Source organism: Piliocolobus tephrosceles, chromosome 14 (assembly GCF_002776525.5).
Source record: "Piliocolobus tephrosceles isolate RC106 chromosome 14, ASM277652v3, whole genome shotgun sequence".
In the NCBI taxonomy this organism is placed as follows: domain Eukaryota; kingdom Metazoa; phylum Chordata; class Mammalia; order Primates; family Cercopithecidae; genus Piliocolobus; species Piliocolobus tephrosceles.
The window spans coordinates 615,160-629,680 of NC_045447.1; the positions used below are offsets into that span (position 1 = coordinate 615,160).

The 14,521-nt window shown below is 47.1% G+C and overlaps 1 protein-coding gene and 1 pseudogene across 8 annotated transcripts in view; one reads left to right on the plus strand and one right to left on the minus strand.

Moving 5' to 3' along the window:
* The window catches only part of EHMT1 (euchromatic histone lysine methyltransferase 1), a 230,451-nt gene that overhangs the window by 192,361 nt on the left and 23,569 nt on the right, over positions 1-14,521 (minus strand). The gene's annotated exons all lie outside the window — the stretch shown is intronic.
* On the plus strand, positions 650-8,419 carry LOC111553024 (annotated as a pseudogene).

Consider the following 14,521-nt stretch of genomic DNA (forward strand, 5'->3'; position numbering starts at 1 on the left):
GCTTGAAGGGCTCCCACTGGCCATATCAGAATAATTTGAGTTTCAAAAGGACAAATGGTGAAAATAGCTTTTAACACATTTAATAAGTACAAATTCATTACCACAGGAGCCATTCTATAGTAAAACCAAAAAAATATGAAAAGGGAAAGAAAGCTCTACTTTGAGAAAAGTATCAACGAACAAATGGGGAAGGAAGGACAGACAGAGTGGTTTCCCAGCATACAGTCAATGTAAAGAGTACGAATTTTCTAAAGAAAAAGAAAGCGATAGAAAGAGTCCACAGATGCAGCCGGGTGAGGTGGCTCACGCCTATAATCCCAGCACTTTGGGAGGCCGAAGTGGGTGGATCGCCTGAGCTCAGGAGTTTGAAACCAGCCTGGGCAACACGGTGAAACTCCATCTCTACTAAAAATACAAAAAAATTAGCTGGGTGTGGTGGCACATGCGCGTAATCCCAGCTACTCAGAAGGCTGAGACAGGAGAATCACTTGAACCTGGGAGGCAGAGGTTGCAGTGAGCCAAGATCGCACCACCGCACTCCAGCCTGGGTGACAAAGCGAGACTCCATCTCAAAAAAAAAAAAAAAAGAGTGTCCACAGATGGTACTTGATGGTACTTGAGGTGGCCTCTTCCAGGTGAACAGACCTGAATGAAGAGAAGGTGTAAGCTACCGGATCACTCAGCAGAGCCTCTACGCGGAGGAGTAGAGTGCGAGGCCACAGTCATCCGAGGACGGCCAGGGGGCCACGTTACCTGGAGAACAGCAAGCCAGGAAAAAGTGACAGGAAAGAACTTCAGAGGCAGGCAAGGGCCGGGCGCCAAGCAGAGCCCAGAAGCCACAGGAAGTCTGCATGCAGAGCAGCAACTCCTGGCAAAGACTGCTGCCCCTGAGCAGAGAGCACAAGGGCCACCAAAAAGCAGGGAGAAGAAGCTGGGACCACATCACAGCCATGGAGTGCAGAAGGTATGTCATAAAGGCAGAGCCGACAGCGTCTCCCAGAAAATGCCATTCTACAGATGGTGTCTAGCACTGCGGGGCGACCGGCAGACTGAGAGAGCTGCATTTCATGCTGGGGTGAAGGTGCCTACCAGTTTTCCATGCAGTCAACATGCAGTCAACTTGGAGCCACAGCAAAGAGGTCAGCCTGGGGCACAAGACTGGAGTCAACAGAGGACTGGATGGCTCAGGGAATAAGGACACACGCAACACCAGGACCAGACTGGGCCTTGGGGCACATCAATATTTAGAAGTCAGGCTTAAGGCCTGGCGCGGTGGCTCAAGCCTGTAATCCCAGCACTTTGGGAGGCCGAGACGGGCAGATCACGAGGTCAGGAGATCGAGACCATCCTGGCTAACACGGTGAAACCCCGTCTCTACTAAAAAAAATACAAAAAAACTAGCCGGGCGATGTGGCAGGCGCCTGTAGTCCCAGTTACTCCGGGGGCTGAGGCAGGAGAATGGCATGAACCCGGGAGGCGGAGCTTGCAGTGAGCTGAGATCTGGCCACTGCACTCCAGCCCGGGCGACAGAGTGAGACTCCGTCTCAAAAAAAAAAGTCAGGCTTAAGAGGTGAGTCCTCCAAACAGGACTGGAAAGGGGTGGCACAAAACCAGAAGAGTGGGGTGTTCTAGAAGCCAAACGAAGACAACTAACCACAGTTTTTTTTTTCTTGAATTACTACGACAAATGCTGGTGAAAGGACCAGTAAGATGAAGGCTGAGAACTAACCAATGACAATGTCTAGGTCAATGGTAACCATAACCAGAAGGGCATCTGAGGAGAGGTGGAGACCAAAGCCTGTTTGCAGTGGGCTCAGAGGGACTGGAAACAGCACAGGCAGAAGGAAACCTGAGTGACTGGGATTTAAGGTACAAAAGGTAAGGAAGAATCTGAATATAAATAGCCGTGTTTTCAAAGACAGTCGGAGATAATGTTAAAGCTGAAAATCAGTTAAGACATCCAACATTACAAGATTTGCAGCAGTGAGGGGATCAAACCCAGCCTCCAATTCAGCCAGAGCTCATGACAACACATGTGCCTTGCCAGATGTGAAAACAACAGAACTGCAGCACACTTCCCCCACCCACTGCAGCCCGCACGCAGGTGGGCCTCCCCACGCCACTCCAGCCCGCAGGCCGCCCCTGCCACTCCAGCACGCACCCACGTGGGCAGGCGCACACACGTGGGCCTCACTACTACACTCCAGCCCGCACGCATGTGGGCCGCCCCTGCCACTCCAGCCCGCAGGCACGTGGGCCGCCCCTGCCACTCCAGCCCGCACGCATGTGGGCCGCCCCAGCCACTCCAGCCCGCAGGCACGTGGGCCTCACCACTACACTCCAGCCCACAGGCACCTGGGCCTCACCACTACACTCCAGCCCGCAGGCACGTGGGCCGCCCCCAGGCTCCAGGGCGGGGCAGCCTCACCAAGGCTGCTTCCACCTGCTGACTAGCTCCTCTCTTCCACAAAACGGGCACGCTCTTCAAGGCTCCCATTCAGTCCTCTTACTTTCCAGCCCATTTTCCAGAGAATGAACCCCTCGTCCTCTCCCCTTGGTCACAGGATTCTTTCCCTAGATGGTCCACAGCACAAACTTGAACTGTTCCTCAGGCCAGGGCACCACTGTCCCATAGAAAGATAGGAAATGCCACAGACATCATTTTAAGTTTCTAGCATCTACAAAAATTAAAAATAGGCCAGGCACAGTGAGTAGTTCACACCTGTAATCCCAACACTTTGGGAGTCTGAGGCAGGTGGATCACCTGAGGCCAGGACATCAAGACCAGCCTGGCCAACATGGAGAAATCTCATCTCTATTTAAAATACAAAAAGTTAGCTGGGTGTGGTGGTGGGCACCTGTAATCCCAGCTATGAGGGAGGCTGAGGCAGGAGAATTGCTTGAACCCGGGAGACGGAGGCTGCAGTGAGCCAAGATCGCGCCACTGCACTCCAGCCTGGGCAACAGAGCAAGACTCTGTCTCAAAAAAAAAAGTAAAAATAGAAGTAACTAATTTTAATAAATTGCCTTTAACTCAGTATAGATCCAAAATATTATCAACATGTAACCAGTATAAAATGATTAGTACCAAAAAAGAGTGTGAACTGTCTTACTAAGTCGCTGAAATCTAGAGTGCATTTCATACAGCACATCTCAGTTCAACATGGCCACACTTCAAGGGTCTGGGGCCCACGTGGGGCTGCAGCCATGTTTCTGGAGATCGCAGCCACCTCTCCACTCAGCGCTGCATGTGCACAAGCCAAACCTTCTCTAAGATTCCATTTGGAATCCTGAGTGAAAAAGACACTTGTGGTATCAGTCTGCAGCAGAGATGAAAACACAGACAGCCTTCCATTAACCACCTACATGAGGCCCTCTTTGATGCTTCTATCATACCCTGTTTATCTCCTTTAATAGCAATTACCAAAGTGTGCAATTGTTTGTCTTTCTCAAAACTAGGACACAAGGGCTTCTGTAAGTACGAGACAGACGCCATGTGCACTCTCATGTGGCCCCCGGTGCAGAAGTCGGCACACAAAGGCAGTAAGCACTTGTCACAAAAATCAACAAATTAAGGAACACATGAATGGATAAATGGTTCCTGTCTACACTGAGAAGTCAGTTAATTACAAAAATATTCACTCTGGGCCACAAAAACATATGTAAATAAATAAAGGCACAAGTCAATTCCAGCCCTTTCTCCTTTTGTATCAGTTTACACAACAATTTACCAAGGACCTGAACTGTGCCAGGCAACATTCAATGGTTGGGGAACCAATAAAGCTAAATAGGCAGGCTGTGGTGGCTCACACCTGGAATCCTAGCACTTTGGGAGGCCGAGGCGGGCAGATCACTTGAGGCCAGGAGCTCAAGAGCAGCCTGGCCAACATGGCAAAACTCCGCCTATACTAAAAATACAAAAATTACATGGTGACACACACTTGTAATACCAGCTTCTTTGAAGGCTGAGGCAGGAGGATCACTTGAACCTGGGACATGGAGATTGCAGTGAGCCAAGATCGCACCACTGCACTCCAGCCTGGGCAACAGAGCAAAGACTGTCTCTTAAAAAAAAACAAAAAAAAAACTAAAGAAAGCTCTAACCTCAAAGAGTTTACAATCTAGCAATTGAGACAAACAAAAAGACCAATAATTAAAACATAAAATAAATGTTACATCAAAAGACAAGGTGCTTTGGAAACAATGACTAGATCTCAATCAGGGGTCAGCAAACTACAGCCTGCCACCTGCTTCTGTACAAACTGAAAGCTAAGCATGATTTTTAGGCTTTTAGATACATAATTCATAAAAAGTATGTGAATGTTTTTGGCCGGGCCCGGTGGCTCACACCTGTAATCCCAACACTTTGGGAGGCTGAGGTGGGTGGATCACGAGGTCAGGAGTTCGAGACCAACCTGGCCAATACGGCAAAACCCTGTCTCTATTAAAAATACAAAAATTAGCTGGGCATGGTCACACGCACCTGTAGTCCTCCCAGCTGCTCGGGAGGCTGAGGAAGGAGAACTGCTTGAACCCAGGAGGCGGAGGTTGCAGTGAGTCGAGATTGTGCCACTGCACTCCAGCCTGGGTGACAGAGTGAGGCTCCGTCTCAAAAAAAAAAAAAAAGAAAAAGAAAAAGTATGTGAATGTTTCAAGAGTCAAATGAAACTGAAATTCCAGTTTCCAAATATTTCCAGCTTTACCAGCACACAGTCACCCCCGCTTGTGTACGTATTGCCTGTGGCTGCTTTCCTGCCATAAGAAAGCTGAGCAGTTTCCCAGAGACCACGTATGGGCCTCTCGGTGGGCCGCAGTGCTGCTCCGCAATGCCGGGCGGGATCTGCTCTGCCGAGTGACACCTGGTCACCGTACTGCTACTGCCACTTACCAAGACAGCTCACACCCATCGTGTCAAAACAAGAAGGGAGGAGCGGGCCTCAAGTGCTGTGCCTTTAATCCACACTGCCGCTGCAACTGTATGGCAAAGCACTGTGTTACCATGCAAGGACGCGCCAGACGGGGGTGAGAGGACAACGCACATGCAGATGAAGTACTCATCACAAAGTTCCCAATGCTCTGAAGGCAGCAGTCAAGTCAAAAAATTAAGAAGCTCAACAACTCCAAATGAGAAAAACGCAAAGAGGTCCACACCTAACACACATCACCATCAGGCTGAACCACAGACAGAGACTCTCAGAGGCAGTGAGAGAGGAGCGACGTGTCGTGAACAAGGGTCCTGAGAGATGAGCAACGGTGCCTCATCAGAACCACGGAGCGGGAGGCAGCCAGACAACACCTTCAGAGTATTAAAAAAACCTTTATACACAAAACTATCTTCATAAAGGAAAAATAAAGCATTCCAAGATAAACAAAAGTAGAGAGTTTGTCACTGAAAGACCTGAGAGTCCTTCAGGATAAATCAAAGGGCACGAGACAGAACTCCAGCCCACATGAATAGAGAGCACGAAGGCCCAGCGTGGTGGCTCACGCCTGTAACCCCAGCACCTTGGAAGACTCAAGGAGGAGGATCTTCTGAGGCTGGGAGTTGGAGACCAACCTGAGCAACATAGTGAGACCCCATCTCTACAAAAAAAAAAATTAAAAATCAGCAGGGAAGGCCGGGCACAGTGGCTCACGCCTGTAATCCCAGCACTTTGGGAGGCCGAGGTGTGCGGATCACGAGGTTAGGAGATCCAGACCATCCTGGCTAACACGGAGAAACCCCGTCTCCACTAAAAATACAAAAAATTAGCCAGGCGTGGTGGCGAACGCCTGTAGTCCCAGCTACTCGGGAGGCTGAGGCAGGAGAATGGCGTGAACCCGGGAAGCAGAGCTTGCAGTGAGCCGAGATGGCGCCACCGCACTCCAGCCTGGGCAACAGAGAGACACTCGGTCTCAAAACAAACAAACAAACAAACAAACAAAAATCAGCAGGGAATAGCGGCACGCACCCACAGCCCCAACTACTCGGGAGGCTGAGGTGGGAGGATCTCTAGCCCAGGAGGTCAAGGCTGCAGTGCTATGATTGTGCCACTGCGTTCCCACCTGGGTGACAGAGTGAGACCCTGTCAAGAGGGGAGAGGTGGGGAGGAGAGGAGAGGAGAGGGGAGGGGAGGGGAGGGGAATCAAGAGCACCAGTAAAAGCAACTACACAAGTAAATACGGACGACAGTATAAATGTATTTTTTTATTTATAATTTGTTTTTTCTCCTATATGATTTGAAAGACAATTGCGTAAAGCAATAACTATAAATCTGTGTGGATGGGCACACACTGTAATGTAATTTGTATGAAACAGTATAAGAAGGGCAAAAGAAATTGAACTATACACAAATATTCCATATACTATTGTAATGAAGTTGGTATTAATACAAACAACATTATTAAAAATTAATATACTAAATTGTAATCCCCAGCAAAACCAAAAAAAAACAAATAAAAAGTACAGTCAGTTGGGCGCGGTGGCTCATGCCTGTAATCTCAGCACTTTGGGAGGCCGAGGAGGTCGGATCACCTGAGGTAAGGAGTTCGAGACCAGCCTGATCAACATGGAGAAACCCTGTCTCTATTACAAACATAAAAATTTAGCCGGGCGTGGTGGCGCATGCCTGCAATCCCAGCTACTAGGGAGGCTGAGGCAGGAGAATCGCTTGAACCCAGGAGACAGAGGTTGTGGTGAGCTGAGACCACACCATTGCACTCCAGCCTGGGCAACAAGAGCGAAACTCCGTCTCAGAAAACAAAAGAAAAAAAAAAATTCAGTCAAATAAACAACAAGGGAATTAAAATGGTATACACTAGAAAATATCTAACACAGAAAAAAGTAATGAGTCAGGCATGGTGGTGCGCCTATAGTCCCAGCTACTCAAGTGGCTGAGGCGGGAGGATCCCTTGAGCCCAGGAGTTCAAGGCCACATTGCATTATGATCAAGGCTATGAATAGTCACTGCACTCCAGCCTGGGCAACATAGTGAAACTCTATCACCATGGGGGGGAAAAAAAAGTAATTGAGACAGAAAATAACAAAAAAGAAAGAAAACGCAGAAAGGAAGTATAAATAGACAAGTATAAACCCTGCCTTTCAGTAATTAAGTTAAACGGAATGGAGTATAAACCTTGCCTTTCAGTAATTACCTTAAATGAAATGGATTACATGTTCCACATAAAAACCAAAGATTGGGGGAATAGATTAAAAAATTGGGGGCCAGGTGCGGTGGCTCACGCCTGTAATCCCAGCACTTTGGGAGGCCGAGGTGGAGTTCAGGACCAGCCTGGCCAACTTGGCGAAACTCCATCTCTACTAAAAATACAAAAATTAGCCAGGCGTGGTGGCGGGCGCCTGTAATCCCAACTACTTAGGAGGCGGAGGCAGGAGAACTGCTTGAACCGTGGAGTTGGAGGGGATGGGGGCAGAGGTTGCCACGAGCCGAGGTCACGCCACTGCACTCCAGCCTGGGTGACAGAGTGAGACTCCATGTCAAAAAAAAAAAAAAAAATGTGACCTTAGTCCTATGAGCTTCTTCCTGATGAGCAAGGAGGCCCTTGGGTCCAGACTTTCCTCCCAGAATGACCCCCAAACACCCGTCCCTGCCCCGCCTGAAAGGAAGACGTGGCGCCAGCCCCTGACAGAGGCCAGAGGAAGAGAGGAACAGAACAAGCAGCAACCAAGCCCACGAGGAAGCAGAGCACGAAACAGGCTGCAGAAACAGGCTTAGCAAGTGAGCGGCGAGCGGACTGGGAAAGCGAACATAGACAAACTCAGTCCACCACGTTCTTCAGGGGAGATCAGAACTGACTGCCAAAATCTCCAATTTCTGGTAATAACATTTGTCAGCCATCCACAAGCATATGCACTGCTTGGGAGGAGGACGAAGAGGCACTGCATTATCTGACCAGCGCTGAAGTGACAGAATTTGATGATATTAAATCAGGTTATAGAATAAATTTTTATTTTGATGAAAATTCTTACTTCAAAAATAAAGCTTTCTCACAGAATTTCATCTGAGAGTCATGATCCATCTTCAAAGTCCACGGAAATCAAATGGAAATCTGGAAAGGAAACTCTTCAAGTCAAATGCGGAAGAAAGCCAGTAGGAAGAGGCATCCTGAGGAACCAGACAGGTTCTTCACCTGGTTTACTGGCCATTCTGACACAGATGCAGATGAGCTAGGAGAGGTCAGCAAAGACCATACTTGGCCAAATCCATCACAGTGCTCCTTGGTTCCCAATATGGATGATAAAGAAGGAGAAGACGAAGATGATGAGGAGGAGGAACTGGAAGGCACTGATGAAGAAGGGGATCAGGAGAAGATAACTAATAGAACACGCATGGACTAGAACCTTCTTTTTTTAAAGCTGTCTCCAGTTGCCGGGAGCTTGCTTTTTCCCCTTGTGCTCACCCGGTTCTTGAGGTCTCTCTTGTCTACAACGTGGATCTCAACTTATCTGGGGGGGAAATACCTTGAGGAGAATAAAATGTGAAAAGAATCTCTACCTCTTTCTGTTTCAGACTCATTTTTATCCCTTCCTGTCTCAACAAACTTGTATGGAATCAACATCACCATGCTCTGTGGAAAAGAGAACAACCTTCTGCCCTCTTTGTGCTGCTGGAAGCTACAGGGCACCAGGCCCCCATAATGCAGAGAATTCTGGCTTTTCTTCCCTTCTCTGTATATCGGGCTCAGAGAAAACATGTATCTACTTGCTATTGTTTTAAAAAAGAAAACTTCAGACCAGGCACAGGGGCGCACACCTGTCATCCCAGCACTTTGGGAGACCAAGATGGGAGGAGCACTTGAGGCCAGGAGTTCAAAACCAGCCTGAGCAACATAGCAAGACCCCATCTTTACAAAAAATTTAAAAATTAGCTGGTCATAGTGGCAGATGCCAGTGGTCCCAGCTGATTAGGAGGCCGAGGTGGGAGGACTGCTTCAGCCCAAGGTCGAGGCTGCAGTGAGCTATGATCACACCACTGCACTCCAGTCAGGGTAACAGCAAGAACAGGCCTCTAAAAAACACAAAAATAAAACAAAACAAAAATTACAATTAAAAGCTTTAAAAAACAAGGTTACAGACCAGGCGTGGTGGCTCACGCCTGTAATCCCAGCACTTTGGCAGGCTGAGGCAGGCGGATCACCTGAGGTCAGGAGTTCGAGCCCAGCACAGCCAACATGGTTAAACCCTGTCTCTACAAAAATACAAAAATTAGCCGGGCACAGTGGCACACGCCTGTAATCCTAGCTACTCGGGAGGCTGAGGCAGGAGAATCACCTGAACCTGGGAGGTGTAGGTTACGGTGAGCCAAGATCATGCCATTGCACTCCAGCCTGGGTGACAAGAGCTAGACTCTATCTCTAAATAAATAAATAAGGTTACAGAAGGCCAGCAAAGAGTGGGTCTCAAATGCCTGGGTGGGCTGCGTGGTCATTCTGATAACACGGCTCCTCCTCTGGCGTGATTAATGGGGATGTGCGATGGACATCCTTGCAGTTTAAGGTGACACCTTAAAAATAAAATCTCCTACGGCCGAGCGCGGTGGCTCAAGCCTATAATCCCAGCACTTTGGGAGGCCGAGACGGGCGGATCACGAGGTCAGGAGATCGAGACCATCCTGGCTAACACGGTGAAACCCCGTCTCTACTAAAAAATACAAAAAAACTAGCCGGGCGAGGTGGCGGGCGCCTGTAGTCCCAGGTACTCTGGAGGCTGAGGCAAGAGAATGGCGTGAACCCGGGAGGCGGAGCTTGCAGTGAGCTGAGATCCGGCCACTGCACTCCAGCCTGGGCGACAGAGCGAGACTCCGTCTCAAAAAAAATAAAAAATAAAAAATAAAATCTCCTCTATCAGGTAAGAAAAATACATATATATAATTCAACTGCTGAATCTACAAGATCCAATCTCAGATGGAAAGGACTAAAAGAGACATCCCTTCTACTCAAGACACAAAGAGATTAAAAGTAAAAGGCCAGAAAAAGATATAGCATGCAAAAATAAACCATTAAAAAACTGAAGTGGCTATACTGATATCGGACAAAATAGACTTTAAAACAAAAACATTCATAGAGACAAAGAGGGACATTTCATAACAAGAGAAGGGTCAAAACAACCGGGCAGACGTAACAACTATAAACACACGCACGATAACGCAGCCTCAAAACACAAGGCAACAACGAACAGAACTGGAGGTACAAACACCAAATTCAGCAGTACTGTAGATCTCATACTCCACTCCCCATAACTAATACTCAGCAGTACTGCAGATCCCATACTCCGCTCTCCATAACTAATACTCAGCAGTACTGCAGATCTCATACTCCGCTCTCCATAACTAATATTCAGCAGTACTGCAGATCTCATACTCCGCTCTCCATAACTAATACTCAGCAGTACTGTAGATCTCATACTCCACTCTCAATAACTAATAGAACTAGAAAGAAAATGAAAAAGAATAAGGAAGACTTAATACTATCAACTAATTCAATCTGACATATAGGGAACATTCCATCTAATAAATGCATAATGCACATTATTTTCAAGCACGGATGAAACATTCCCCAGGACAGAATATAATAAGGGATTTTTTCTAATCTAACAAATTAAACACATTGAAATTATACAAAGTAGCCGGGCGCGGTGGCTCAAGCCTGTAATCCCAGCACTTTAGGAGGCTGAGACGGGAGTATCACAAGGTCAGGAGATTGAGACCATCCTGGCTAACACGGTGAAACCCTGTCTCTACTAAAAATACAAAAAACTAGCCGGGCGAGGTGGCGGGCGTCTGTAGTCTCAGCTACTCGGGAGGCTGAGGCAGGAGAATGGCGTAAACCCGGGAGGCGGAGCTTGCAGTGAGCTGAGATCCGGCCACTGCACTCCAGCCCAGGCGACAGAGCAAGACTCCGTCTCAAAAAAAAAAAAAAGATAGAAATTATACAAAGTATAATTCTGACCATACAGGAAATTACATTAGAAATCAACAAAACAACAAAATCTGGGAAATACTGAAATATTTAGAAATTAAATGACACACTTCTGAAGTCACAAGGGAAAATAGAAAATACTCTGAACTGAATAAAAATGAAAATACAACATATCAACATTTATAGGAAGCAGCTTGTTTTTTCCCAGGACACGTGTAACAACAGATATGTATGGTCTCGGAGTTCCGAAGGCCAGAAGTCCATGATGAAGGTGTCAGTAGGCTGTGTGCTCTGCGATGGCTTTGGAGTGCCATCCCCTGCCTCGGCCAGGCTCTAGGGTCTGCTGGCCATCCCTGACAGTCCTTGGCTTATGGAAGCATCACCCCAGTCACGCGCCACCTTCTCCCTACGTGTCTGCATGCTGTCCTCTTTCTGTGCATGTCTGTGTTCACAAGGCATCCTTTTTTTAAGAGGACACACAAGTTATACCGGATTAGAGGCCTACCCTACTCAACTATGATCTCATCTTAACTAATTTCCAAATAAGGTCAAGTGACCTATTTCCAAGTAAGGTCAAATTCTGAAGTACTGGGGTTTAGGACTTCAACATATTTTTGGGGTGAATGGAATTCATTCTATAACATAGCTAAAAGCATTAAGGAACTAGTAAAAAACTAGGCCGGGCGCAGTGGCTTACGCCTGCAATCCCAGCACTTTCGGAGGCCAAGGCAGGTGGATCATTTGAAGTCAGGAGTTCAGCAAGACCAGCTTGGCCAACGTGGTGAGACACCATCTCTACTAAAAATACAAAAATCATCCAGGCCTGGTGGCGAGTGCCTGTAATCCCAGCTACTTGGGAGGCTGAGGCGGGTGGATCACCTGAGGTCAGGAGCTCAAGACCAGCACAGCCAACGTGGTGAAACCCTGTCTACTAAAAATACAAAAATTGCTAACTTTTGTATTAGCAAAATACAAAAATACACTGGGCGTGGTGGCGCACGCCTGCATTCCCAAATATTCAGGAGGCCAAGGCAGGAGAATCGCTTGAACCCAGGAGACGGAGGTTGCAGTGAACCAAGATGGTGTCACTGCACTCCAGCCTGGGTGACAGGGCGAGACTCCATTTGAAAAAAAAAAAAAAGTTGCTTCTCTGAAAAAGTGAACATAATTCACAAAACTTTAGCTAGAATGACCAAGAAAAAGAGAAAAATGACCCCACTTACTAAAATCTATTAGCATCAAAGAGGAAACACAAGCCCTGAGAGAAATAAAAATGGTCGTCGGGAATACTATGAGTGACAGCATACCACACACTAGATAACCTGGATGCGATTAACAAATTCTTAGGAAGACACGGAACAACAAAGATAACTCAGGAATAAACAGCAAACCTGCACACCTAGAAAAAATAAGGAAATTAATACTTTTTAAAGCTTCCGACAAAGAAAAGCCAAGATCTAGATGGCTTCGCAGGTGAATCTTCTTTTTTTTTTTTTTTTTCTTTTGAGACGGAGCCTCACTGTCTCCCAGGCTGGAGTGCAGTGGCGCGATCTCGGCTCACTGCAAGCTCCGCCTCCCGGGCTCATGCCATTCTCCTGCCTCAGCCTCCCGAGTAGCTGGGACTACAGGCACCCGCCACCACGACCGGCTAATTTTTTGTATTTGTAGTAGAGACGGGGGTCTCACCATGTTAGCCAGGACGGTCCCGATCTCCTGACCTCATGATCCGCCCGATCCGCCGGCCTCGGCCTCCCAAAGTGCTGGGATTACAGGCGTGAGCCACCGCACCTGGCACGCAGGTGAATTTTAACCAAACATTTAAAGACGTGATAACTGGTGCTTCACAAACTCTTCCAAAAACGGAAAAGGGAAATACACTTCTCAACTCATTCTATGAAGCCAGTATTACCTTTGCACCAAATACACAAAGATAACACCCAGAAAATGACAGGCACTTGCCTGTAGTCCCAGCTACTCAGGAGACTGAGGTAGGAGGATCACTTCAGCTCAGGACTTTGAGACTGCAGTGAGCCATGATGGCACCACTGCACTCCAGCAGGGCCACAGAGCAAGACCACCTATCTAAAATAAAATTTTAAAAATGTTTTAGGCCAGGTGCAGTGGCTCACACCTGTAATCACAGCATTCTGGGAGGCCAAGGCAGGCGGATCACCTGAGGTCAGGAGTTGAAGACCAGCTTGGCCAACATGGCAAAACTCCGTCTCTACTAAAAATACAAAATTAGCCTGGCATGGTGGAACATGTCTGTAATCCTAGCTACTCGGGAGGCTGAGGCAGGAGAATCACTTGAACCTGGAAGGCAGAGGTTGCGATGAGCCGAAATCATACCATTGCACTCCAGCCTGGGCAACAAGAGTGAAACTCTGTCCAAAAAAATAATAATACAAAAACATTTTTAAAAAACAAGTACCTACAGACCAACATAATACCACTTATGAACAAAGATGCAACAATCCCCAACAAAATACTAGCAAATCAAACTCAGCAAGATTTAAAAAGGATTAGATAACATACCCAAAAGGATTTAGTGCAGAAATCATAGCCGGCTGAGCATATGAAAATCAATGTCAGACACTGTATCAATAAAGGGGAAAAACTACAAAATCATCTCAGCAGACGGAGAAAAACATTAGACAAAATCCAAAACCCCTTTATAATGAAAACACTCAACAAGCCAGAAGTAAAAGGGAATTCCTCAATCTGATAAACGGCATCTATGGAAAAACCCACAGCTAATGTCATACCTAATGGTAAAAAATGAAAAGCCTTCCCCTAAAAACAGGAATGAAGATGGGAATGTCAGCTTTCACCACTTCTATTCAACATTTTACTGGCCAGGGCAATTAGGGAAGGAAAAAAGTGTCCAGATTTAAAAGGAAGAACTACAAGTCTATTCCCAAATGACAAAGTCCTATATCTAGAAAATCCCAAGGAATCCACATCAAAAAAATTCAGCAAAGTTGCAGGATACAAGATCCAATATATAAAAATCAATTTTATGTCTATACAATTGCAATCTAAAAATGAAATCTGGCCAGGCATAGCGGCATGCACCGGTAATCCCAGCTACTCAGGAGGCTGAGGCAAGAGAACTGCTTGAACCCAGGAGGCGGAGGTTGCAGTGAGCCAAGATCGCGCCACTGCACTCTAGCCTGGGTGACAGAGCGAGACTCCATCTCAAAAAAAAAAAAAAAGAAACTTTTAAAAATTATATTTATAATAGCATCAAAAAGAATGAAATACTTCTAAGAAATAACTACAAGACTTACACATGAAAATATTGCTTTTTAGGCCGGGCGCGGTGGCTCAAGCCTGTAATCCCAGCACTTTGGGAGGCCGAGACGGGCGGATCACAAGGTCAGGAGATCGAGACCATCCTGGCTAACACGGTGAAACCCCGTCTCTACCAAAAATACAAAAAAAAACTAGCCGGGCGAGGTGGCGGGCGCCTGTAGTCCCAGCTACTCAGGAGGCTGAGGCAGGAGAATGGCGTAAACCCGGGAGGCGGAGCTTGCAGTGAGCTGAGATCCGGCCATTGCACTCCAGCCCGGGCAACAGTGCAAGACTCCGTCTCAAAAAAAAA